General features: G+C 30.8%; 1 pseudogene; it reads left to right on the plus strand.

Moving 5' to 3' along the window:
- Positions 1-209: 209 nt before the first annotated feature.
- Positions 210-7,400, plus strand: LOC110739870 (annotated as a pseudogene).
- The last annotated feature ends 18,806 nt before the right edge of the window (positions 7,401-26,206 follow it).

The following is a 26,206-nucleotide window of genomic DNA, read 5'->3' on the forward strand; positions in this document are numbered from 1 at the left end:
TTGATGTAGCGATAATTAAGTGTTTGAAGGCTTCTTATGAATTCCACTATTAATTAGTAATATAGCTTAATAAAATCCTACATAAAAGAACCACTCAACAGCTAAATTTAGGAATTAAATATATGCTGAATGCACTTATCAATCTTTTGCACTTGAAAAATAATATCCTAAAATTATTTGAGTTCCTAAAACAAATATGTCAATCCAACGTAGAGAACACCTACATTTTTTTTCCATATAAAACATAAAATAGCGAGATGCCAATAATGGCATGTTAGTAAATACAACCCACAAATCAACAAGTATAGGCGTATAGCCTTGTAAGAAGCATACCTAAAAACTCGGAATTAAACCAAAAAAACAACTTTAAAATACCGATCGTTAGAATTTTCAAACCTTCTAAACCCTAAACCAAAAATTTTCACATCTTCTCAACCTTAAACCAAAACAACGTTCTATCCAGTCATTTCAAATATAATTTATTTCATACCATATCAACCGATTTAACTAAATTATTTCATACCATATGCAACCAATTTGACTGAATTATTTCATACCATAACAAACCGATGTGACAGATCTATCCATATATTCCCTTTAAGGAAAAATTAATCCTAAAAATCAACCAAATAAGTACAATTATACAATAATGTTATTCTAGTGGGGTCTAGACACTTAAAAATTACATTAATTTAAATCTTACAATATCTCATATTTCCATCTTAATTTAATCTATTACCATATCCAAACACAATATTTTAATTCAAAAATTAAAAAAATCAACCCAAGAAAAAAATACTTGCTGGTTTTCTCTACCGTTTCGACTCCACCCAAGATGGCCCCTGGTTTTCTATATCCTTCCCTCTGTTTATATAATCTCTTCAGTTTCTCTTTTACTTTTCATTCAATTCAATCCAACCCAAAAACTTTGATCTCAATTTCCAATTTCAATTTATTCCCACAGAATATACAGATCTACTGTTTTCCATACGTATTTTTCCTGTGTTCTTCTTCTTACTACAAATTCTGCACACCAGGTGTTTGTTAAATTCCTCAAAGAACTCAAAAACTCTTCTTAAGATGAAAATGGATGCTGGGTTGGTTGAACATAGAAGGGAGATCAGTGGGGTTGTTAATGGTAAGGTTGTTAAGAAGAAAAAAGTTAGAAGGAGATCATCTTCTTCATCTTCTTCATCAAGTTCTACTACCATGAAGAAGGAATTGCCTTCTTTCACTTTGCAACAACTTTATAGTTATTGCAAGAATGTTTTCAAAGGTCCTGGGATTGTTCCTCCTCCTCAAGATGTTCAAAAATCTCTGCAACATACTGGGTGAGTCTCTTTCTTAATGATTTTGTTAAATTTGATTTTTGGTGTTAAATTTGATTTGGGTTTTCTAGTTTTTCCCTTAATTCTACCTTAATTTGCCGAAAAAGTGATTGCATTTTGTTGCTTGTCATTTTATCCGAATGATATAAGTGCCAAAATTAAACTTTGCTTGTAAAAATTTTCCCACTTATGATGTTTTTTTGGTAATGTGCTTTTGGATTGTGTCGTTGATATTTATATAAAATTAGACTATGGGTATGTGTGACCGAATTACGTATAAAATTTTACGTCATTGCCCTTTGTGCCTCCTTTTTCGATAAATAACTATAAGAGTATAAGTCTATGTTACCATTGATTTTACTAGTTTTGATGTTATGTGAAAAGTTGAGATTGAAACGTGTGTTAGATTCATAATAGCACTCTTCGAAAGTTCGAATAGAGAGCTTCCTGCATTAGATTGCCCTTCTCCTGCATTGTCTTTAAGCAACTTGATTGTTGAATTTATGTCAAATTACTGTTTGTGAATGGCTTGTGCTATGGTACATAATTGACTTGTCAAAACTACAGTAAGCAAATTGGTTGGATTACGCGGTAGTGGTATTACTACTTACTAGTATAAGCTTAAGAAGTTATGCGTGCAAGTGTCTAGCTTATGTTAAGGTAACAGTTCTGGTTAGATGGAAATTTTTTTGATGTTAATGGTGTTTTATATTATGCTTTCATTGACTAGTAATTCGTCTCGTTATAGAACAAGAAGTTATGCGTGCAAGTGTCTGGCTTGAGTTAAGATAACAGTTTTGGGTAGATGGAAATTATTTTTAATGTTACGGTATCCCACATTATGTTTCATTGACCAGTAATTCGTTTCGTTATCGATCTTCATTTTGCTTTTTCAATGTTGGCAACTCCGGAGTTATCCACATTTTTCCGTTACTTATTTAATTGTATAGATATCACCTTGATGAAGAATCTACATATGTTGTCCCATACAGCAGAAGATAATGCCATATTGATAATAGGGCTTTGTGGGGGAGGGTGGGGGGTGTTCGGTGGGTGGAATAATTTTGAATCATTTTGAAGATGTTCTTTTACTAGTTGTAGCCTTTGTCGGTGAAGTTTGGTTGTTAATTGAGGCAAGAGATAAGCTAATTTCACTAAGAGTATGCTAGGACGATAGGTTATTAGGGTTTCAGGGTTGGAAGAAATCTACTTTCACTAAGCGCTTGCAGATGACGTCATGAACTTTCTATAATGGAAACAGAATTTTGGCTTTTAGTTAATGAAAGAGAAAAAGGGATGAAGTTAAGAGCAATAGATTTAACTAGATCGGTGTAATTAAATTGCTCATTTACGATAGACACTAATTGATTTCATGTGTGAAAGATCACGAGGCTATGATGTCGTTTAGTTCACTACCACAACTGCTTCCTTATTGATATTTTTGGCTCCTTTTTCTGATGTTTATCTTTTGCGAGTTTCCCTTGTGGAAGCAAACTATATTGGGAAAGACAATCCTAATATAATGTTCCCAAAAAAAAGAGAAGATATTTTTGTTTTTCTTTCTTTATAAGTATTGGTGCCAAATGATTGGAAGATTGGTTTTTATATTGTCTTCCCTTGGGAAGTATATTTTCTTGGTGTTTAGAGAGTCACAAGGGCAGGTGATGAGAATCGATCTCAAGATATCCTGGAAGTGGGAGGGGAGCTCTAACCACTTAAGCTACACCTCACTCTCTCCCTTGGGAAGTATATGTGTGAATATTAGGCTGATTAAAAGTTGATGTAATGCAGCTTAGGCAAGTCCATATTTGACAAGAACACATTTTGATAAGTTTGAAACTTAGATAGTCATTGAGATAATAGAAATTTAATGTTCCTTCTTACAGTACTCATTTGATTTTGGAGGAGTTGGCAAGAAAGTTAATCCCTTTTTTATATAAAGGATCTGAAAATTTGATTTCCTTTGTAAAATTATTTAAATAATTTTTTCTAGGGTAGATTTTATTAATGTATATTTGAAAACTCTCCCTTCAAATACCCACATGTAGGCGTTAGACTTGTGGGAGTTTATGGTTGTTGCTTTGGTTTGTCATGAGATGGTTTTATAAATGGAATTTAGAGTCATCTCACTACCTTACATTTCACTTATGTAGAATAAAGTTTGATTTAGTTGTTGGCTTCCACTACTCGATAACTCACTTTCATTATCGCCCATCACTGCTCAGTTTCACGTATAAAACTTATGAACTTCTGCAGCTACAAATATCGTATTTATTGTAGTGATGAATGTATGGAAAATCGATGTATTATAATTGATGAGTAATATTTGTGATTACTTCAACTTATCCTTGTAGTTTGGTTGTTTTCTGATTAATATTTTTGTTGACCATCCTCTCTTTTATTATACGTATACTGTACCCAACAAGATAATGAAAAGGGTTGGATTGTAACGTTCCTTACTTTTGCCTTTTAATAGGGGAGACAATGGGGGTTTGATGTCATCAAACACGTTAATAAACATTTGTACCATCCACCCTGACATATGGGTTCTTTTCCATTTATGCTGGACATTTTTACTGTTTCAAATTGTACAGTGCCTTCTCTTTTCTTGGTGTTGGATATTAGTTGACAACTCTATTGTGCTTTATTTCATTATATAAAAAAAGATGGGAAAGAAAAGTATGGGATTGACAGCTTATTATGCTTAAGTAACTGTTTCTGCCCCAGGAAGTTAATACCAACTAGCTAGGCCAATTAACATACTTAACTAGGTTTAAACTGCGCTAATCATCAGTTTTCATATAGATAACTGGTGCTTTGTAGTGACATGACTTGCAATAGTAACACGCTAACACCCTAGCAATATTCTAGCTATGATGATCCATGAGGAGTCTTTTATTATGACTTCTTTCTCAATCTTGTTTTCATCATGAATTTGGATTTTTGGAATTTTATAGATTGTATGCATTGTTGCCTCATTACTTTTCACTGGCACGTGTATAGAGTTGACACGTGGTTCAAGGACATTAAATTAATTTAGATTTGATCCTTAAGAAGGTATTATTCTTGTATGTTTTCAGATTGCCTGGTACCTGAAGATTTTGGACTGAGTAGAGATCTCCCATTTTTCAAGACTGAAAGTTGTGTCAAAGGAAACCCAAGAGTCACATACACCACAGTCTACAAGTGTCGGGATTTTTCAGTAAGTCCAGTGCAACTCAATTAGTTTTCTATTATATGGTTTTTCCCGTGTCGTTCTCTTCACCCGTTTTCTACCGAACTGAAATTATTTTTTATTGATTGGAAAGATTTTGTACTGATTTTCTATTTTTTTTCCCTTTCTTCTCACATGCAGTATACTGATTTTTAGTGACTAAATCTGTTTTTTTCCAATCAAAACTACTTATTGCTGCAACTAAATTTTTTTGAAATTATGTTTTATTTAGTTGAAGAGACCAAGGCCTTTGCATTCCTGAGTAATGCATTAAATCCACTTGATGTGCTCCTATACATATTCAATTAACATCTAATCTTAGCTCATATAATGTTGCCTGCCAGAATTCGACATTCAAGTTACAATGGCTTCTTCTGATTGTTTGATTTTCTCAAATTGCAGTTGGTGCTTTTCTTTCTACCAGCATCAGCTGTCATTCCTCTTCACAATCATCCAGAAATGACAGTTTTCAACAAACTACTGTTAGGTAAAATGCACATCAAAGCATATGACTGGGATGATTCAGTAGACGTGGATTGTAGCGAAAAGTCTTCATCAAGTAAGTCATCTCTTTTTTCAGTTTTTTTTTTTTTTTGAAAAAAATCTCTTTTTTCAGTTCTCTTCAATTTTGAATAACTTTTACAGATTTTTTAATTGAAATTGAATGTTTATTGCAGGGAGGCTAGCAAAATTAAAAGCTAACAGTGTCTTTACTTCTCCATGTAACACATCAGTCCTCTACCCAACCACTGGGGGCAATATCCATGAGTTCACAGCCATAACACCATGTGCTGTTCTTGATGTCCTTGGACCGCCGTACTCAAAAGAAGATGGCCGTGATTGTACATATTATGAAGAACTTATGTCTGCATCTTCAGGCAAGTTTCACCTCATAATATTTTGATTTTTGCCGAATCTAGTTAGCCTTTATTAGTTACATGTCATGTCGAATACAATTGAATGTCAATAATATGAAACCCTAAGTCCATAATTATTAAGGTTGTATAATCTGCTAGTTGTTTTGTGAAAAAGTGAGTCTGTCCTACCCTCGATTACTTGATTAACTTTTCATCAACCATCATGTTGAATAAATTTTCCTCTCCATCTCTGTTCTTTTTCTCATTATCATTCATTTGACCCTTAGTGATAACTGCCAAGGATAAGAAATTTTACACAAGCCAAGTAACTCTCCTAAGCTCCAATATATTGGAATATCTCCCAATATACCCAGTTAAAGCAATTGAAAAGGGTGAAGTTGTGAAAGGGATATATCATTTACGTTATCAACATGAAAAGCGGAATCATCATGTTGATACTGCTGTGTTTCTCCAATACCCCAGTTTTTTTGATGACTAATGCTAGACATTCATCTGACAACACATGTATACCCTGGTATAATTCATGAAAAATAATACTCCCTTTGTCCCTATTTATCTACCCCAGAAATTGGAAAAAAAAAAAAAAAAAAGGTTGGGTCACTTGGGTGAATGTGAGACCTAATTAAAAAGAAAAAAAAGTACTCTGTATGAGAGAAAATTAATAAAACAGTAATGAAGCAAGTAAATTAGGACACCCCAAATAGGAAAACAAGGTAAGTAAATCTAGACGGAATGAGTAAGAAACATAGAAAAGATTGAGCATTTCTTTAAAAAATACAATGGTTTAACATTTAATTTAGAAGAGTCCAAGTAACATAGTGATGCTCCATCTTCAATATATGTTCCTCTACGACGTTTCTAGTTTAGCCACCCCTAAAAGTTCAGCAATCATCGCTTGTTCATCTTTAAATTAGGTGCATAATTGATAATTGAACGGAGAGAGACATAGGTAAAGGCCTAAAGTGACAAGTAGGATTCTCTATAATTTCTCTTATAGTTTATTGCTATATGTTGACAAATATTTTTGTACATCCTGAAACAGGAACACAAGTCCACAATTATTTCTGAGGGAGATAGTATCATTCTGATATTACCATACAAAGAGGAAATAATACTTGTTAGGTTAAAAAGTAATGACATTGTCCTTAAAATATCTATTTGCTTTTTATCGACTGCTTTTTTGAAAAATGAGAAGAATGCTATGACATAAGGAGATATGTTATCAATTATAAAATGTGAGTGGTGTGTGTGAGGTGTGTTACAAGTGCACTGGACTTTAAGGACAGGGATGACTTGCTTATTGCCTTACATGAACCAGTAGTTAATTGGCTGTTGATACAATAACTTGTATTACTATGCAAATTTATCAAATGTGTAATGCAGACATCAAAAAGAGGGATGCCAAGATGTATGATTCATATGAAGCTGCTGTTAAATTTTATGATGTAATATATATGTGAACACTTTTGTTAATGATGAAATTTTATGAATGCAGATGCAGATGAAACTTTAGCTGAGGTGAAAGACAGTGAGTACTCGTTTAGATGGTTGGAAGAGATTGAGATGCCAGAAAACTCAGAGATGGACGGAATAGAGTATTTAGGTCCAAAGATCATTTAGATTTCCAGCTAACTGGGTGTCTTATACCCCCATGTTTCTGTAGTTGCTTTCTTTTCTTAGCTTATAGATCCTTTCTTCCCCACCTTCCTGTAATAGCTCTGTTATTTTCTTCGCTTTTGGGGAAATTGGATCTGGTTGTCCTTTGAACCACAGGTTATAGTTTGATAACATTGCAATATTGCATTGTACATACTTTATCAAAAGAACTAGTGCTGCTTTTCAGTATACCTTTACCTTTATGACTAATTGTTTTCATAGGCAGCTTAGCAGCAGATCAGCATTATTAAACTATGTATGAAACGGGGCATATAATTGAAATCGCCTTGAGGCAAATGGTTCTTTTTAGCTTTTTGATTATGATGGATGAAGTACAAATGGTTCGTTAATTCTTTCAAATGTGCTTCTTCATATCATGTTTGTTTATTAATATATATGAAGAAAAAAAAAAGCGTATTTATGTGATATCTAGTCAGATTTCTCTCCATTTTTAATCTTAAAATAATTTTATTTGTAAAAATGTATAATGAATTCCTTTAAAAAAGAAAATGTGTAATAAATGATAATAATATGCAAATGTGCGCATTGAAACCTATACAAAAGTCAAATTGGGCATTGTTTACTTGAACTCATTTTACTAAGCACAAGTGTTTTTATTAAAATGATTTTCACATTCCGTAATCAAAACTCAATTTTACAATTTTTTTCTATTAAGGATTATAAATAAAAAGATCATGTAAGCTGTGATTTATTGGTTATTATCTTTTGCTTATAAATATAGAGTAATGAGACAAGTGTAAGAAAAAGTTGAAAAAGTAAGAGATAATGAGTAAAAAAAAAAAATATGTAGATAATGGGAGGTAAGGTAGTAAGTTAATAACTACAGAAGTACAAGTAGGAAAGTTGATTTGGTAGAAATAATTTAAAAGTATGTAGAAATAATATAACTAGACTAATGGAACAAAATGTTTAGAACATTTAGAAACATCAGTAATATAAATAAAAAATAATATATAATAAGTGGGATATAATTAAATACATCTCAATTTGTAACTTCAAAATATGAGTATTAAATTAATTTATATAGATTTTAATCCATCACAACTATCTTAATTTGATGAAGCTTTATTTTTTTCATATTAAAAATGAATTGATAATCAAAATTAATTAAATGAAGTTAGGTTTTACACTTGGAAAAGTGAAAAGAAGATAGCTTAACTATAGGCCAGTGTTAAATCAAGTTGAGTGAATTTATTGAGTGAATATTTAATCAAACTTTAACATTATATATTTACTAAAGCTATTTTTTTTTTTTTTTTTTTTTTTGAGGGATACTAAAGCTTATTTGGGATTATGTTTATGTAGATATCTAAATCTCGGTTCTCTAATTTAATGTACGATTATTGAATTGTACAAGTTGCTTGAATAGTGAGAATCGGAGAATGGGTTGAAGAATTACCTTTTAGCCTAACCAATAATCATTTATTAGCCCATTCCATAATGGTCCCTTCATCCAACCCATTTTCTTTAGCCCATTAATTGATTAATGAATCTTAAGTAATACTGTAACGAACTAACAAAGTGTATTCTCTAGAATGATCCTAAGGGTTTCACATGTTTTTTAAATCCAACAAAGTAACAAAAGAGAAGATCAAGGAGAAAAAAAAAAAATGTACATGACACATATCAATTGACATTCATAAATCCATTTACCAACACGAACGAAACAAACTATGTGCACAGTTGTAGTTCATACCACTTGTGAGAGCTCTTCAAAAAACATCTTATTTACCCGCATAAGGTAAAAAAATTATATATCTCACAAATGTAGGATAAACACCAACTTACTCCCATTTTCTTTGCACTATTCTCAACAATATGTGTTACGAGATAACTTATTAGTGATTTCTCAAAACAAATATATATTTATACCGCTAGGCCCCTAAAAGAGAAAGAAATAACACGCTAAAATAAAAAGACAACAAGAAAATAAAAGCAAAACGAAAACTCCTAACTTCAAGCTAATATTGCTGGAACAGTTCGTGCCACACCATTCCACCCCAATCCTCCAATAAAACTACACGAAGACCCTCCAGAGCCGACTGAAGCATAACTAGCTTAGGTGATGAACCAACTCCAAAATTTGCCAATCAATCAGCCGCCCTATACGATTAAGCTATATATATAGTGTATGATGGGCATTTGATGACTCAGGACTAGGGAGGTTAACCACAACAAAATGTGTTTCCTCTCAAGGCTCTCTTTAAGTTTCTTCTCAAAGTGAATTACTTGCAATTCCATAAATTTAGAAAGCACACATAGTAGTTGTTGGTGAGACTTTAGTCAACATTGCAATTACCATTTCTTTTAAAAAAATCTTTAGCTACCAACCAAAGAAAGTAGTGGTGTGAGGGCCAAACAAAGCAATTGGTACACCAAAGTTTATGGGGCCACTCAAATGTCATGACTAGAGCCCATTTGATGCCTATTGCTAAAACTTGCTCGTATGGAACAGCAAAAGCTTACAAGCATTGCTTTCATGTCAAAGTGAAAGAAAGTTTCCATGGTTGATATCATATCATCATCAAGTCAATTGTGGGTGGATTATTAGTTTTATTACTATAAAATACTAATATTAACTAGGCTTAGTAATATTGATGTATATCTAGGGCTGGCAAAAGCTGACCCGACCCGACAACCCGACCCGAACCCAACCCGAAATAAATGGGTTTTGATAGAGATTTTCAACCCGTTTATGTAATTGGGTCAACCCGAACCCGACCTGAAGTTAAACGGGTCGGGTTCAGGTTGAAAATCCCAACCCGAAACCAACCCGCATAAACCCGTTTATTTAATTGGGTCGGTTTCAGGTCGGGTCAACCCGAACCCAACCCGCTTAACTTAAAACACTAATTTAAAAATATGGGCCAAGCCCAAATTATCTAACCCTAAGCTTTTCCTCTTTCACTCGCCGCTTTCTTTCAGACTTTCACTCAAACTCTCTTTCTTCTCAGTTTCTCTCTCTTCTCTCCTCTCTTTTCTCTCTCTAACTCTTGAAGATTGAAATAAAAATTCTTGAACCTTGAAGATTGAAGCTTCATCTCAAACATTCTGAAGGTAATAATCCTATTATTCGATTTTTTATGAGTTTGTTTGCTCATGAGTCATTTGTTTATGCAATTTCCTTGATTTGGTTATGCAATTTTCAGATTTCTTTGATTTTTTAAGCGATTTTTTGCTATTATGGTTTATGTATGCTTTGTTTATGTGATTTAATCATTTAATGTTGTTCGTTTGTTATTTTCTTACTCTGCAATTTCTTTCGAAGATTTGATTTGTTATTTACTTATTTTGCGATTATTTGCGATTTGTTTATGCGATTTTTTGCCCTGATTTGATTTTCTTACTCTGCAATTTCATGAGTTTGATTCTTTATGTCATGACTCATGAGTTTATACTTCTGTTTTTCATGTTTATACTTCGGATATGAGTGTAATTCTTTCTTTAATTTATTCACAGATGGCTAATAGCCCTAATCCTGATGAACCCATTGATCTTCCGGATTCTGATTCAGATGATGAAGTTTCTGATTCTCATCAAACGGAATCAAAGAAGAAAACCTCTAATGTCACCTCGCTGAATAAGCCTGGAATTCATTTCAAGCGCCAACGAAAGCTCACTTCAGATGTGTGGGCAAATTTTGAATTCCTTGATAAACCTGACGAACAAGGTAACATCATTTGCATGTGTAAAAAATGTGGGCAGAAATATAATGCTGAAAGTAGGCAAGGAACTGGTAATTTAAAACGCCACATTAAGAAATGTAAAAAAAGGACCTTTAAAGATGTGGGTCAGATGATTATTGATTCAAGCAGTTCTGGTTCTATGATGAATAGGGTTCCTACAATTGATTATGATATTGTTCGTGAGATGTTGTCTATTGCTGTGGTGAAACATGATTTGCCTTTTCAGTTTGCTGAATATAGTGCTGTTAGGAAGTTGATTAATTACATAAATCCTGATGTTAAACTTGTGTCTCGAAATACTTTGAAGGCTGATGTTCTGAAAATGTTTAAGAGGGAAAAAGATAAACTTAAGGAGGAGTTGAGTGTAGTTAAGGGTAGGATTTCTCTTACATCTGATTGTTGGACTTCAATTACTACTGATGGTTACATGTCTTTGACTGCCCATTTTGTTGATAATCAATGGAATTTGCAAAAAAAAAATTCTGAACTTTCGTTTTTTGCCTCCACCTCATACCGGTGTCCATATGTCTGACCATGTCTATGATTTTCTTAAAGAGTGGGGTATCCAAAAGAAAATCATGTGTATTACTCTTGATAATGCTTCCTCTAATGATGTGTTTGCTGATGTAATTAAAAATGAACTTGATTTGGTATGTGGGGGGGATTATTTCCATGTGAGGTGTTGTGCACATATCCTAAATTTAATTGTGCAAGATGGGTTAAAAGAAATTAATGAGGCTGTTGTTAAGGTGAGAGAAACTGTGAAGTATTGTAAAGGGTCTCAGGCTAGAAAGCAACGTTTTTTGACTTGTGTGGCACATGTTGAACTAGACTCAAGTAGAGGATTGAGACAAGATGTCCCTACTAGATGGAATTCAACTTATTTGATGTTAGAGAATGTTTTGTACTACAAAAAAGCTTTTCTTCATTTTCAAAAGGTTGATGCCAATTACATTCATTGTCCAACAAATGAGGAGTGGGGGAGAATAGAGAAGTTATTTAGATTTTTGAAGGTCTTTTTTGATGTGACAAATGTTTTTTCGGGTACTAATTATCCTACCGCTAATGTATACTTCCCAAATGTGTTGAAAATCCGTTTACTCTTGAAAGAGGAGCTTGAAAATTCTGATAACTTCATGCATAAGATGGCAGCAAGAATGAATGAGAAATTTGCTAAATATTGGACCAACTTTAGCATAATCATGGCTGTGGCTGTTGTTTTAGACCCTCGATTTAAGTATGAGTTTGTGGAGTGGGCTTTTAAGAAGGTGTATGGGGAAATAGAGGGTACTAATGAGTTGGTGAAGTTCAAGGAAAGGTTGGATTATTTATATGGTGTTTATGTGACTGAGGCTTCCACAACAACACCACGAACAAGGCGTCGTTCTTCTAGACAGCCTAATGAAGAGCAAGTTGATGTTGCTTCTGATTCTTTTATGATGGTAACTGTGAACACTTGCTTTTTGTTTGATAATCAGCTTTAAATTCTGTTTTTTGTATGCTTTATTGTAATTTTTGTTTAAACATCTTTTAGGACTTTGATAACTTCTCTTCTAGCAAATCATATGTTGCTGCTAAATCTGACTTGCAAATCTACTTGGAAGAGCCATTGATTCCTCGTGCAACCAACATTAATATTCTATATCATTGGAAAACAAATGTTGTGAGGTATCCAATTCTTTCAAAGATGGCAAGGGACATCCTTGCAATCCCTATTTCAACAGTAGCTTCAGAATCTGCCTTCAGTACTGGTGGTCGAGTTTTGGACTGCTATAGAAGCTCTTTGAAACCAAACACAGCAGAAGCTATCATTTGCCTCAAAGATTGGACTTTTGGTGAAGGTATGAAAATAGTTTATGTATTTAAAATTACAATTTTTTTTGTTTCTTTTTTGTACTATTTTATTTATGCTTAAGGCTGAAATTAACTTTTGTATGTATTCTTTTGGTTGTAGCTAATATGGATCCGCAATTGCAAGATTTATGTGGAAAAATCATGGCCATGAAAGTCAACGATGATGTGGGGGATACTCCCAGCCCCAGCCCTCCACAAAGTGCACCAGAAAGTCCTGCTGTCATGGAGAGTCAAACCTGATTATGTTGTTAATTTCTTCTAAAATTAGTTGATGAAACTGTTACTGTTATTTTGGACATGTATTTGGTTTTCTAGTTGAACTTTTATTTGCCTACTTGGAAGTATTTTGGACATGTAACTCTTGAATTATGTTGTTAAGTTATGTTTGCTTGAATTATGTGTTGAATTTGAAGTCTTGAATACTTGAATCTTACAGGTTAAAGAAATTAGTCAAATTACAGGTTAAAAAAATTACAGTATAAAGAAATTAGTAAATTACAGGTTTTTATTTTATTTTTTTTTAATTAAAAAAAAATCAGGTTTAGGCGGGTCGGGTTCAGGTCGACCCGTTTATAATCAGGTCGGGTTCAGGTTGGTTTTTTTGACCTGTTTAAGTAAACAGGTCGGGTTCAGGTTGGGGGGTCCTGACCCGTTTATGTAAACAGGTCGACCTGAACCCGACCCGACCCGACCTGTTTGCCAGCCCTATGTATATCGTATTTGATTATTTGATGCTAAAATCAAATTCGACCTCAAACAACGACTCTGTACTTATAATGCATTCAATAATAATTCAAATAAGACATCTGAAACCGAAAATTATCTAAACGAAACCAACCTAATTTTTAATAGGATTATTGTTTTTCAATTACATTTCAAAAGGTTAAAAAATGTATGCTTTATTTCCATTTGTATTATGGATATTGGCTACACACCTTTGATGATGACATGATTGATTAGACCTCTTTTGTACCAATACTTAGTTTAGTTCCCGTGCGATGCACGATTTTAAACAAATACATTGTGAAATTCTTTTATAATACAGAGAAAGAAAGTTTTCTACTCCTTAATTTTTTTTTGTATACATGGTAAATAATTTATAGTGTAACATATTACTTGTAAAATATAAAAAATAAAAAAAAAAAATAAAAAATCACAATTAACACTTTTGAACATTGAAATATTAACATACTTGTAAAAACATAAAAAAAAAATTTAGTAGGGACAAAGGGTAAAACATATGAAAGGTTTATTAGATAAATAAATAAATAAATAATAAAAAAAATGATGATGTCATCATAGCAAATTGACGGGAAAAAAATTTATGTAAGAGTAACATGTGTATAATTTGGAGAAGGAATGATGTCATCATGTTTTGTTTTAGTTAATAGAATAGATATCAATCCAAATTCTAGCACTCTGTATTAACAAGTTCATGAGGTTAACAAATTAACGAGTCTATGAGCAGAATAAGAATATCTCATGAGTTTGATTTTAGACCATCTAATATTCAAAAAGTTGGCTCATTAGATAAACTGAGCACGAACCAATTTTACAATATTTACAAACAGTTTTGTTTCTGTCTACCCATAAAGGAAAGAGAACCGATCGCGTGCGGACAGGATTCCAAACAGAAGCCCAAAATGAGCGCGGGTTAAAGGCCCGATATAAACGGGCTTCGCAGGCTGTTATAAATTATTAGGTTTTTACGCAAAATCGAAAAATAAGAACAAGATCGTGTAATTTCGAAATTTTGTTACGCAAAATAAAAAAAGAAGAAGAAGAACAAGATCGCGTGATTTCGAAATTTACAATGGAAGAAGAAAATTGAACAGATAAATCAATTAATTATCAAAATGAAGAACTTGAACAGCAAAACGCATCAAATTATCAACAATTTGATTCAAATCATGAAAAAGAGAATTCAAATTCACCTAATTCATCTACAATCACCTTAGAAAATCCTGGTAATTCTATTTTTATTACTCTATAACGTTTTTGTCGATTTTTAAACAGTTAAAAATGATCTGAATACTTATGTGATATGTAATTTCTATTTTTGTAATGCATAAGAAAAAAATATCAAAAACAAACACAAAAAATTGTGATAAAAGAAGCTGATATTGGTGAGTAAATTTATGCTTCATAATTGTAATTTAAGTTATTGAAAATTTTATAGGCCTGTTAGATTTTTTTTTCCTTATATTCGTATTTTGTTAGTTTATAATAATGATGGCTTATATAATCATATTGATGGCTGTTATTGAATAGTTGGCTTATATAACATAACATTTGGCTTTTATTATCTGATATGTTTTTGTTGTTGGCTTATATATTTCTTTTATTATCTGATATGTTTTTTTTTTCGGCTTATATATTTTTGATATGATCTGTATTGCCTTATATCTCTTAACTAGGGATGCTAATCGAGTTGAGAAGCTCATGAGCAACTCGGACTCGACTCGGTCAAAGCACGGTCAAAACTCAGCTCGAGTTGGCTTGGCACGAATTCGACTCGACTAGAGATGTTAACGAGCACGAGTTGAGCAAGCTCTAACTCGACTCGATAAGCTCATGAGCAACTCGATAATGTATTTTATTGATATAGAATTTACAAACAAAGTTATGTGTGAGTAGTTTTATTTCTAGGGTTGTGGGGATCCATAAATAATATGAAGGGGTAATTTATTATTGTTGATTGTCAATTACCATGAATAAATTTGACACATAATAAGGATAATTTATATTATCAAAAATGAAAAAGTAAATCTTTAATAATAAATAAAATAAATAAAAGAAAACTATACAAAGTGAACAAAAACAATAAAGGCCTAGAATTTTAGAAGGGCCAAAACTTTAATGAGCAGATCGTGAGCTACTCGACTCGACTCGAAACTTTAACGAGCACGAGTCGAGCAAATATTATTGGCTCAAAACATTAACGAGCACGAGTTGAGCACATGAAAAAAGTTTTCGAGTCGAGTCGAGCACCCCTTAGCTCGTGATCGACTCGCTCGATTAGCCCCCCTACTCTTAACTTATATTAATAATTTGTTGGCTTATATGGCCATATTGATGGCTGATATTGAAAACATATAATCTATTACATAATATAATTATAGTATACCTATCATCTATGTGGACTTATATAACTTAACAGTTGGCTTATATATTTCCTTTATTATCTGATATTTTGTTGTTGTTTGCTAAGATATTTCTTTGATTATCTGATAAGTTTAAGTTTTCGACTTATATATTTCTCATATGATCTGTATTGCCTTATATCTCTTAAATTATATCAATTACTTTTTGGCTTATAAGTATTTTTTGTTGGCTTATATGAGAATATTGATGGCTGATATTACATAAAATAATTATAGTATACATATCAACTAATACATGTATTATATTCCTTATAAATTACATATCATGCATTTCAGATTACAATATTGTATTGCAGATTTGGTTTATTTCAAGTATGATGGTGATAAAGATATAAATTTATCTTTGATGGGAAGAATTGTTGAAGATCATAAAGATGCATTTCGTTTATACAAAGCTCATTTTAGAGCAATTGGATTTAGTGTTAGAAAAAGTACACTAAAAAGGAATAATGGTATACCATATGATTTTTACTTTTGCTGCTCAAAGGAGGGATTTACAGATGAAAAAAGACAGAAAGAGGACAAAGAAATTACATTTGGTGAAATGCCTTTAGAAATAGAAGGATACAAAAAAAAAAAAAAAAAAAAAAAAAAGGAGAGAGAGATGTGTGAATGAGACTCGAACTGGTTGTAAAGCTAATATCATATTCAAGAAAAAAGAAAATGGAGTGTATTGTGTTATTCAACATAACACAAAACACGATCATGAGTTTGTTGGTACAACAGAAAGGCATCATATGAAATCTGAAAGAAATGTAAAGGAAGAAATAGGAAAGGTGATTGAAAAAATGATTGAAAGTGGTATAAAGCCAATGGATATCTATCAATTTTTATAAAATGAGGCTAGATCAGAAGAGGCTTTAAGACACACAAAGAGAAATCTGTTGAATTATGTGACTAGATATAGAGCAGAAAGGATTGAAGGTGGAGATATGCAAAGTATTTTGTATACACTACAAGAGAGATTAGAAGCAGATTCCTCATTCTTTCATCGTTTGAAATTTGGTGATTGTGATCACATTGTAAGTTATTTTTGGTGTGATTCAATGATGCTAGAAGATTACAAAGCCTTTGGAGATGTAGTTGTATTTGATACAACTTATAGGGCAAATAAATATGGTTTAGTTTGTGCTCCAATAGTTGGGCTAAACAACCATTGGAGAACAACTATGTTTGGTTGTGCTTTTATGACTGATGAGATAACTGCTACCTTTGAATGGGTTCTTGAAACATTCAAAAAGTCAATGAGAGGATTAAAGCCAAATACAATATTTACAGATCAAGATCAAGCAATGAGTAATGCAATTGAAAAGGTAACAGTTAAGATAATTAGTTGGCTTGTGTATTTCTTTTATTAACTGATATGTTTTTGTTGTTGGATTATATATTTGTTTTATTGTCTGATATTTTTTTGTTGTTTACTTATATATTTCTGATATGTTATGTATTGCCTGATATCTCTTAACTTATATCAATAATTTGTTGGCCTATACGTATTTTGTTGACTTAAATGTATTTTGTTGACTTATATGTATTTTTATTGTCTGATATCATCATAATGATAGCTTATATGATCTGATTTATTACCTAATAACTCCTGTCTTATATTAATAAGTAATTTTTGTTATCTTATTTCATTATAAAGTTGGCTTATTCTAAGAAATGATTATATCATTAATATTTATTAACATATGATAAATAAATGCAGGTTCTACCAAATTCAAGACACAGATTATGTTTGTGGCATCTTCAAAAAAATAACTTTGTTTCAAGGTTTGGTCAATTGAAAAGTAATGAAGGATTCAAAAATATGTTTGACAAATGTTTATATGGCTGTGATGATGATAAAGAATTTGAAGCATGTTGGACTCAAATGATTAAGAAGTATGGTTTGGAAGAAAAATCTTGGTTTGATAGATTGTATAATCTTAGGGAAGAAATGGTGTCCTGTGTTTAGTAAGGACATATTTTTTGCTGGAATTTTATCATCACAAAGATCAGAGGTGACAAACAAAGCTATATCTTTCAAAATAAACAAGAAGACTTCATTGTTTGAATTCTTCCATATCTTTGAAGCAACAGTGAAAACATGGAGAAACAATGAAAATGAAGATAATTACATAAACAAAGTAGAGAAGCCAAAAACAAATTGCAAATTGTTGAAACAAGTGGCTGAAGTTTACACTTTGAATCTTTACAAAGACTTTGTAGAAGAGTATGAAACAAGTATGAGATCTTATATTCGAGATTTAACTCATGAAATAATAACTGAAGGTCTGAAGATGTTTGAAGTGTCAATAAATGAAGATTTCAAGGGCAGCCATCGAATTATTTACTATGAGAATTTGAAGGAATTTGCTTGCACCTGTTTATGTTTTAATGAAACAGGAATGATATGCTACCATATATTAACAATAATTCATATGCATAATGTATTTACTATTCCATTAGTGTACATCAAGAAGAGATGGACAAAATCAGCAAAATCTTCAATTTGGGAAGGCAGACAAGGTACCAACTTTGAATTATTAAATATTAAAATTACTATTAATTCAGTTTATATTATGGCTTATATGATCTTTATTGCCTGATATCTCTTAATTATATCAATAATTTGTTAGCTTAAATGATCATATAGATGGTTGATATTGAAAAATTGATTTCAACAGTTGGCTGATATGTTGTCTTATAAGTATTTATGTTGGCTTATATCAATAATTTGTTGGCTTATAAGTATTTTTTCGTTGGCTTATATGACCATATTGATCATGGTTAAAATGATGATATAATTCAACAGTTGGCTGATATAAATCATCAGTTGGCTTATATTTAATTGCCTGATATATCTTTACTTATATCAATAATTTGTTGGCTTATAAGTATTTTTGTTGGATTATATAATTCATCAGGTGGCTGATATAAATCATCAGTTGGCTTATATTATATTGTTTATTATATATTACATATCATGGATTACAGATTATATAATATATATATATATATATATATATATATATATATATATAATTTTTTAGGAAATGTTCAAGAAGTGTTGGATCAAAATTCAATGCTAGACACACTATGGAGACATACAATAGCAAGAAATTCCTACAATTTGGTATCCATTTGTCAATCAAATGATGAAGCTAAAAAAGTATGTAATGATGCACTTGAAAAGATGTATCAATCAGTGAAGAAGGTGCTTCAAACAGATGAGGAAAAGATGAAAGAAATTAATGAAGAAGAACAGGAGAAGAAAAACTCAACCATTTTTAGAACTCAAAAGAAGGCAATTCCATAATTTAGTAAGGTATATTCGTTATTCTTTTATTGTATGTGTAAGAATCATATAAGCCAATAATAAAATTATTAAGTTAACATAAAGGATGTTTGTGATTCTTAAATTGTTTTTTAAATGTTATATAAGCCACGAACATAATATATCAGTAAACTTAGGGTTTATGGTTTTGTGATCAGATAAATTTTTTTGTGAAATTGGTTGTTTGTTATTTGTAAACAGGTTGTTGATAAACTTAATTTCGAAGGATAAACAATGGCTGATCTTGATGAACTTCACCCAGCCCTCTCCATGCCTGATATATTGCAATTTAACGTTTTTCCTCGACTTAGAGACCCAATAGATAGTGATTGTGTGACAAGTGTATGTAGGGGTTGGAGAAGGATAGCCCGATACGATCTAGAACAAGCACATCCAGTTCTAGAAATGGATGACATTATGTGCATGAATATATTTCCTCGACTTGAGTCATGGGATTCAAATGAAGTGAAATTGGTGTGCAAGGAACGGAGAAGGATGTGGAGGAAAAGGAGTTGGGTTCTTGAAACACAAGACCTTGACAATTCCAGCAAGTTGGCTCTGGATTCTGTGTTTGCTGAATAAAAGTTCATTGCTAAAAAGTAGGATAAAAAAGTAAGGTAGTTGTAGTATTTTGGTCATAATTATAGGAAAAAAAACCTATGGATGAATTACGCTAGTTTTTCAGTTTGATTTTGTAACACAATGTCATATCAATGACAAAGCTTTTATAATGAATTATAATTATTATGTATATCAATTATTAGTATTTGAATGTTATAATTTTTTGATAGTTTTAAGATGAATGTTATTTAAGACAACAAATGATTCATATAAGCAAACACAGAAAACAAAGTATACAACAAGAGATTTATATAAGCGATAACAAAGTAGACAACAATAGATTCATATAAGCCAATTAAGTATTATATAAACCAACTATGGAATCATATTAGCCACACAGATAACACAGAAGTCATAATTAGATTCACATAAGCCAACAATAGATTCATATATGCTATGAAAGAATGATATTAGCCATCTTAAGTGTCATGTAAGCCAATAAAAGATTCATATTAGCCAACTATAGAATCATAACAGCCAACACAGATAACACAGAAGCCATAATTAGATTCACATAAGCCAACAATTGATTCATATATATATATATGCTAATAAAAGAATGATGTAAGCCAACAAAAGATTCATATAAGCCAACAACAAATATGTATAAGCTAATTAAAGAATCATATAACAGCCAACAAAGATAACAAAGTAGACAACAATTGATTCATATAAGACAAAGTTATATTATTAGCCAACACAGATAACATAGAAGCCATAATTAGATTCACGTAAGAATCATATAAGGAAACAATAGTATCATTTAAGCCTACATTGAATAATATTAACATCAACAATAATAAGCCAACACATACCTATCATATAAGCTAAAGGTATAATATCAACAATTTAAAATTTTGTATACACCAAAATAAAATCTTATAAGCCATTAAATAATGAAACAAATCAGCCATAATTAGCCAACACAGATAACAAAGTAGACAACAATAGATTCATATAAGTCAATTTAGTATTATATAAGCCAACTATAGAATCATAACAGCCAACATAGATAAAACAGAAGCCTTAATTAGATTCACATAAGCCAACAACAGATTCATATATGCTAATGAAAGAATGATATAGCCAATTTAAGTGTCATGTAAGCCAACAATAGCTACGTATAAGCTAACAATAGATTCATATAAGCCAAAGAAAGAATGATATTAGCCAATTTAAGTATCATATAAGCCAAAGAAATAATTTCAACAATTTATAAAAGTATTTAATAAAATATCTTAAATAAAATATTATTATTATTAAAAATATCTTAAATAAGATATTAATATTATTTAAAATATCTTAACCTAAACCAAACGACACATTGTTTGAAAAAAAAACCTTAAACGACATATAACTTGACGCCCCCCTATATAAAGGTCACTTTTCTTTATCAAGTTTCATTTCAAATATATTCTTTTGTACCCACATCAAAAACCCTACACTTAATTTTTTTTGCAAAAATGGAAGACGGAAAATCATCACGAAATGAAAAAAAGAATGATTCAGTTGATAAGCAAATGCATGATATAAAATAATTGGAGATCTAATTGGGCTATCTCAAGGGTCAATTACAGGAAGCCATTGATTGATGCAAGGCTGAGGATAAGCTTTGTATTGATCTTACAATGGAAGTGAACAAGATTGAAAACCTCGTGAAAGAGAAGAAGAAAAAGGTGTGAAAAGGTGATATTGCCGCTGCTGCAGAGGAAAGTGAAAGAATTTGGGAGGAATAAGAGAGAGCCTGGACAATCTTCAAAGTAGTTATCCTTTATATGATATAAAATTAATGTTTTTTTTTTAAAATTTATTTTCATATCCTGAAAAATGTTAGATATATGTAATAAAGTTTACTTCGTTATCTATTAAATATTAGAAATCATTTTATTTCGTATTTAATTTTTAGAAGGCTTGATCCCTGATATAAATTATCATATAGCAAACAATAAAATCATAACAGCCAACAAAAAAAGAATCATATAAGCCATGGAAAGAATGATATTAGCAACAATAATTATCATATAAGGTAAAATAATAATTTCAACAATTTATTAAAGTTTTTAAGGGAAAAAAATTAATATATCAACCAATCTAAGTTTAAACTATAATTCATATCATTTAAGCCAATATAAGAATAATATTAGCCATAAAGAGTAAAATTTAAGCTAACATAGATAACATGAAATTCAAATAAAACAGTAACATATCAGCCAATAAAATGATAAAATTAGCCAACTTAAAAGAAACAAATTAGCTCATGAATGGTATAAGCCAACAAGATAAATATTTAATTAGATTAGATTATTTTGTTTGATATTGATGAAACAATGTTGTTGAAATTACTTTTGTACTATTGTATTTTATTTAATGATAATGATATATGACTTAAGTATTTTAAATAGGTTTATATTGGATGTAATATAAGCTAACGATAGAATCATATTAGCCAAAAATAAAATTATATCAGCTATTGAAAGATTGATATTAGTATACTTTAGCCTTGACATATAATAAGATGAGCAAGCATATAAATCATATAAGCAAACAATAAAATATATTAAGCTAACATAGATAAAATATAAAGGCAAAAAAATTAACGAATCAGTAAAACTAAGTATAAACTATCATTTAAGCCAACGTAAGAGTCATATAAGCTAACTATAGAATCATTTAAGCCATTTAAAAAAGAATTTTCATTTAACAAGATAAAGATTTCAGCAATTAGATAACAGTAATAAATCAGCTAACATTCTAATCGATCATATCAGCCAACATTAATAAATATATAAGCCAAAAAAGATAAAAATATCAGCCCACATTAATAATATTTATGCCAACAAAGATAACACATTAGCCAATTAAAAAAAGAATTTTATATCTTATCCAACAAGATAAAGATTTCAGCCAACCTAAGTATATACTCTAACGTTCTAACTTTTTTTCTGTGTAATTTATTTATTGGGTGCAATTTTCCAGTGAGAGAAATTAAATGGGGGGGGGGGGCAAAAAACATAAGGTTAACCAATAGAAAATTAATTTAATTTTTTATTTTTTTTCTTTTTTCTATTTTCAAAAAACATTGATTATTCATATTCATTTGATACTTCTGATCCAAATGTATTGGAAGAACCCTTTAACTCAAACTGCATTGAATTTGGCAAAAAAATACTCCTTCTTTTTTGGGTTATATTAACTCAACTTAAATAAAGTACAAAGGATATTCTAACTTTTATTGAACTATTTATCTCTTTTTGAACTACAGCCAGTTGTAGAAAGCTTGTACAAACACATAAATACATTTTCTAAAGGTATAATTCTTACTTCTTTACACCATTTTTGTTTTCAAAATTATCGTTTAAAATCTGTGTTAACACCACTATTGTTGGATGTTTTGTTATACTAGATGGGTCCAATTAACGACTCAAACCACATGACAACTCTAAAGGATGCCTACCATACTTTATCTGTAAAAGAAAATTTATGCATGCATATTTTCCCTAGGTGCCCTCATCGAGCTCAAACCATGTGCATTTGTACTTGTAATCATTGGTATAATCTCTGGTTTTATAAATGGTGGATTCCTAATGTTGTAAGGAGAAACCAGGCTTCTAAAAGATGGTGGGTGGCCTATGACATAATGAGGCACAATGGAATGGTGGAAGATTAGGCAGAGTTTCTTGATGGACTAAAATAGCTATTTGCAGAGGAGGAGGCTATGTATGAGTAATCTAATTGTATATATAAGGTTATTTATGTTGTAATTGACTCTTTGATTAAATGCATGCACAGTGGTATTAGTTTTTGTTGATAAAATGATACATGATGTTAGTATTTTTTTGATAGTTTTTTTTATGAATTGTTATATTTGCCAACAATAAATTTATAACAGTCCACACATGTAACACATCAGCCCACAAGATAATCACATTAGCTTATGAATAAACAATATTAGGCAACAACATAAATATCTAAGCCAACACCTAAAATATACTTAAGTTTACTAATAAGAATAAAGCAAAATAATAATAATAATAATAATAATAATAATAATAATAATAATAATAATAATAATAATAATATAAGACAAAACAAAAATAATATAAGCCAATTATAGTCTCATTTAAGCTAACATAGATAATATAAAGTCCAGCACAAGAAAAATATCAGCAATCAAAATAATAAAATTAGCTAACAAAAGAAATAAATCAGCTAAAGAATTAATAATATTAGCCAAAAAAGTAAATATTTAAGCCAATAATAGAAACTGTAATGAATCAGCCAATCTAAGTATATATAATAATTCATATCATTTAAGCTACAAGTAAAATCATTTAAGCTTATATATATAATATATACGCTAATGAAAGAATAATATTAGCCAACAAGACTATCATATAAGCCAACCTAAGTATATACAACAATTCTAAACCATGATAAAGTATATTCTTGGTTGATTTCACTATAAGCCCAAAAATCGAAAAATTGAACTATTTAAGCTAACAACATAAGGATTTCAGCTAATAAAATTATCTTATAAGCCATCAAAAGAGAAATATAAGGCAACATATTATACAAAATAAAAATAAGGATTTCAGCAAATAAAATTATCTTAAAGCCATCAAAAGATAGGAATTAGCCAACATATCAGACAAAATCAAAATAAGGATTTCAGCCAATAAAATTATCTTAAAAGCCATTAAAAAAAAAGTATTAGCCAAAATCAAAATGATTATAACATGGAACAAAATAAAACACACCAGCTATATCATCCATAATAACAACCATATCAGCCAACATAAGTAGCATATTAGCCAAATCAAACATTATATAAGCCAATGAATTATCATATAAGCCAAAAAAGTATTATAATAGACAACAAAATAACAAATGTGCCTATGAAAGAAATCTATCGTCCAATTAAAACAAAAAAAGTTTTAAAATAATATATTATATATTATATTATAATATAAATGATTTCATATTTCAATTTCTTCCCATTCATCTAATGACCAATGATCACTTGGGTAATTCTCTGTTGTTGAATCAGAGTCTTCATCCCTAAACCAGTTCATATAAAGGCACAAATTCAACTTTCTCAAGTATCCTTGTGGGTAATTATCGAAATCAAATGCAATGAAATCCATAACTTCAGTAGTATAGCTACTTTTGTTTCTGTCAACCATGATACTCTTGAATTTCTTGTACTCTGATCCAATGATAATGTTTTCATACGGATCCTCCTTGTAGGTTCCTAGCCACTCATAGCGTACACTCCATTCTAATTTTGAGACTTGTCCACCACATTCATCGTCTTCGTCCTTAAACCCAATTATGTCCCTTCCCAAAACAAGTAATCCCCACATTTTGTTAGATGGCTCATTCTCCATTAACATCATAATAAGTTCCTCTCTCCACCTATGTATTGGCATGAACAACTCCATTAACTTAATAAAATACCGGTGAAATATAGGATATCTCATGCATTTTAGGATTCTGCTATGTAGTTTCTCTAAATTGAAACTAAACGCGATTTTATAAACGGAGACTAAGTAGTATAACAAACAAAATGTCTCTTTCTGAAAAAATGTTGATTTACCAATTTTTAAAGGAGTCAAATATGGATAGAATCTATACCTTCAATAGCGTTAAAGCTTCCTCGAACAAGAGTTGCCATTAAATGACTTTCAACTAAAGTTTTCATGTGGTTGAGTATGGTAAATTTCCCTATGTTATTTTTAAGGTCTGTGTTCCAGTTAGAAACTACATTTTCTACAATCTCTTGAGCTTTTTCAATTTCGAATGACCTCAATGGTGTTGAAGTTGATCCTATTTTCCATATTCGTATTACATCATCTTCATCTTCAGCTTTTGCTTTACCATCTCTTTCCTTGAAGTCTAACATTGATTTATTTTACTTTTTCTGTGAATATTAGCTTGAGGTTGAAGATAAAATAAGGATACTCTTGGGGTTTAGGGTTTAGGGTTTTGAAATAAGGATATTTATCTAGTCTTTCTCGAAATTTCTATTTTGATACAAGCACATGATAACATTATAAAAAAAAAAAAAAAAAAAACTAATTTAAACCAAAAAAATAACACCAGCCATGAAAACAATAGTATAAGCCAACAAAAGAGTTAATAATAAAAAAGGGAAAAACAAATAAGATAGGGTTTTTTTATTTTTTATTTTCCTATAAAACCATATGATTTCTCACAAAGTTCGCATGTTTTAAATATTCTTTCTCCTAAAATAAACCTTTTTCTTTTACTTCTCAAAAATGGAAAGCAATTCTCAGTCTTCTACTTCATCAAACGATCCAGAAGAAAATGTGATGGATAACTAGGAAAAAAGATTAAATGATCTATTTCAAAGAAGAGATAGGGTGAAAGACGAATTGATGAAGCTCTATGAGAAAGTGGAAAAGAATGAAATTGAAGAACTGAGGAAGAGAAAGAGAGAACATG

This window comes from Chenopodium quinoa, unplaced genomic scaffold (assembly GCF_001683475.1).
Source record: "Chenopodium quinoa cultivar QQ74 unplaced genomic scaffold, ASM168347v1, whole genome shotgun sequence".
NCBI lineage: Eukaryota > Viridiplantae > Streptophyta > Magnoliopsida > Caryophyllales > Amaranthaceae > Chenopodium > Chenopodium quinoa.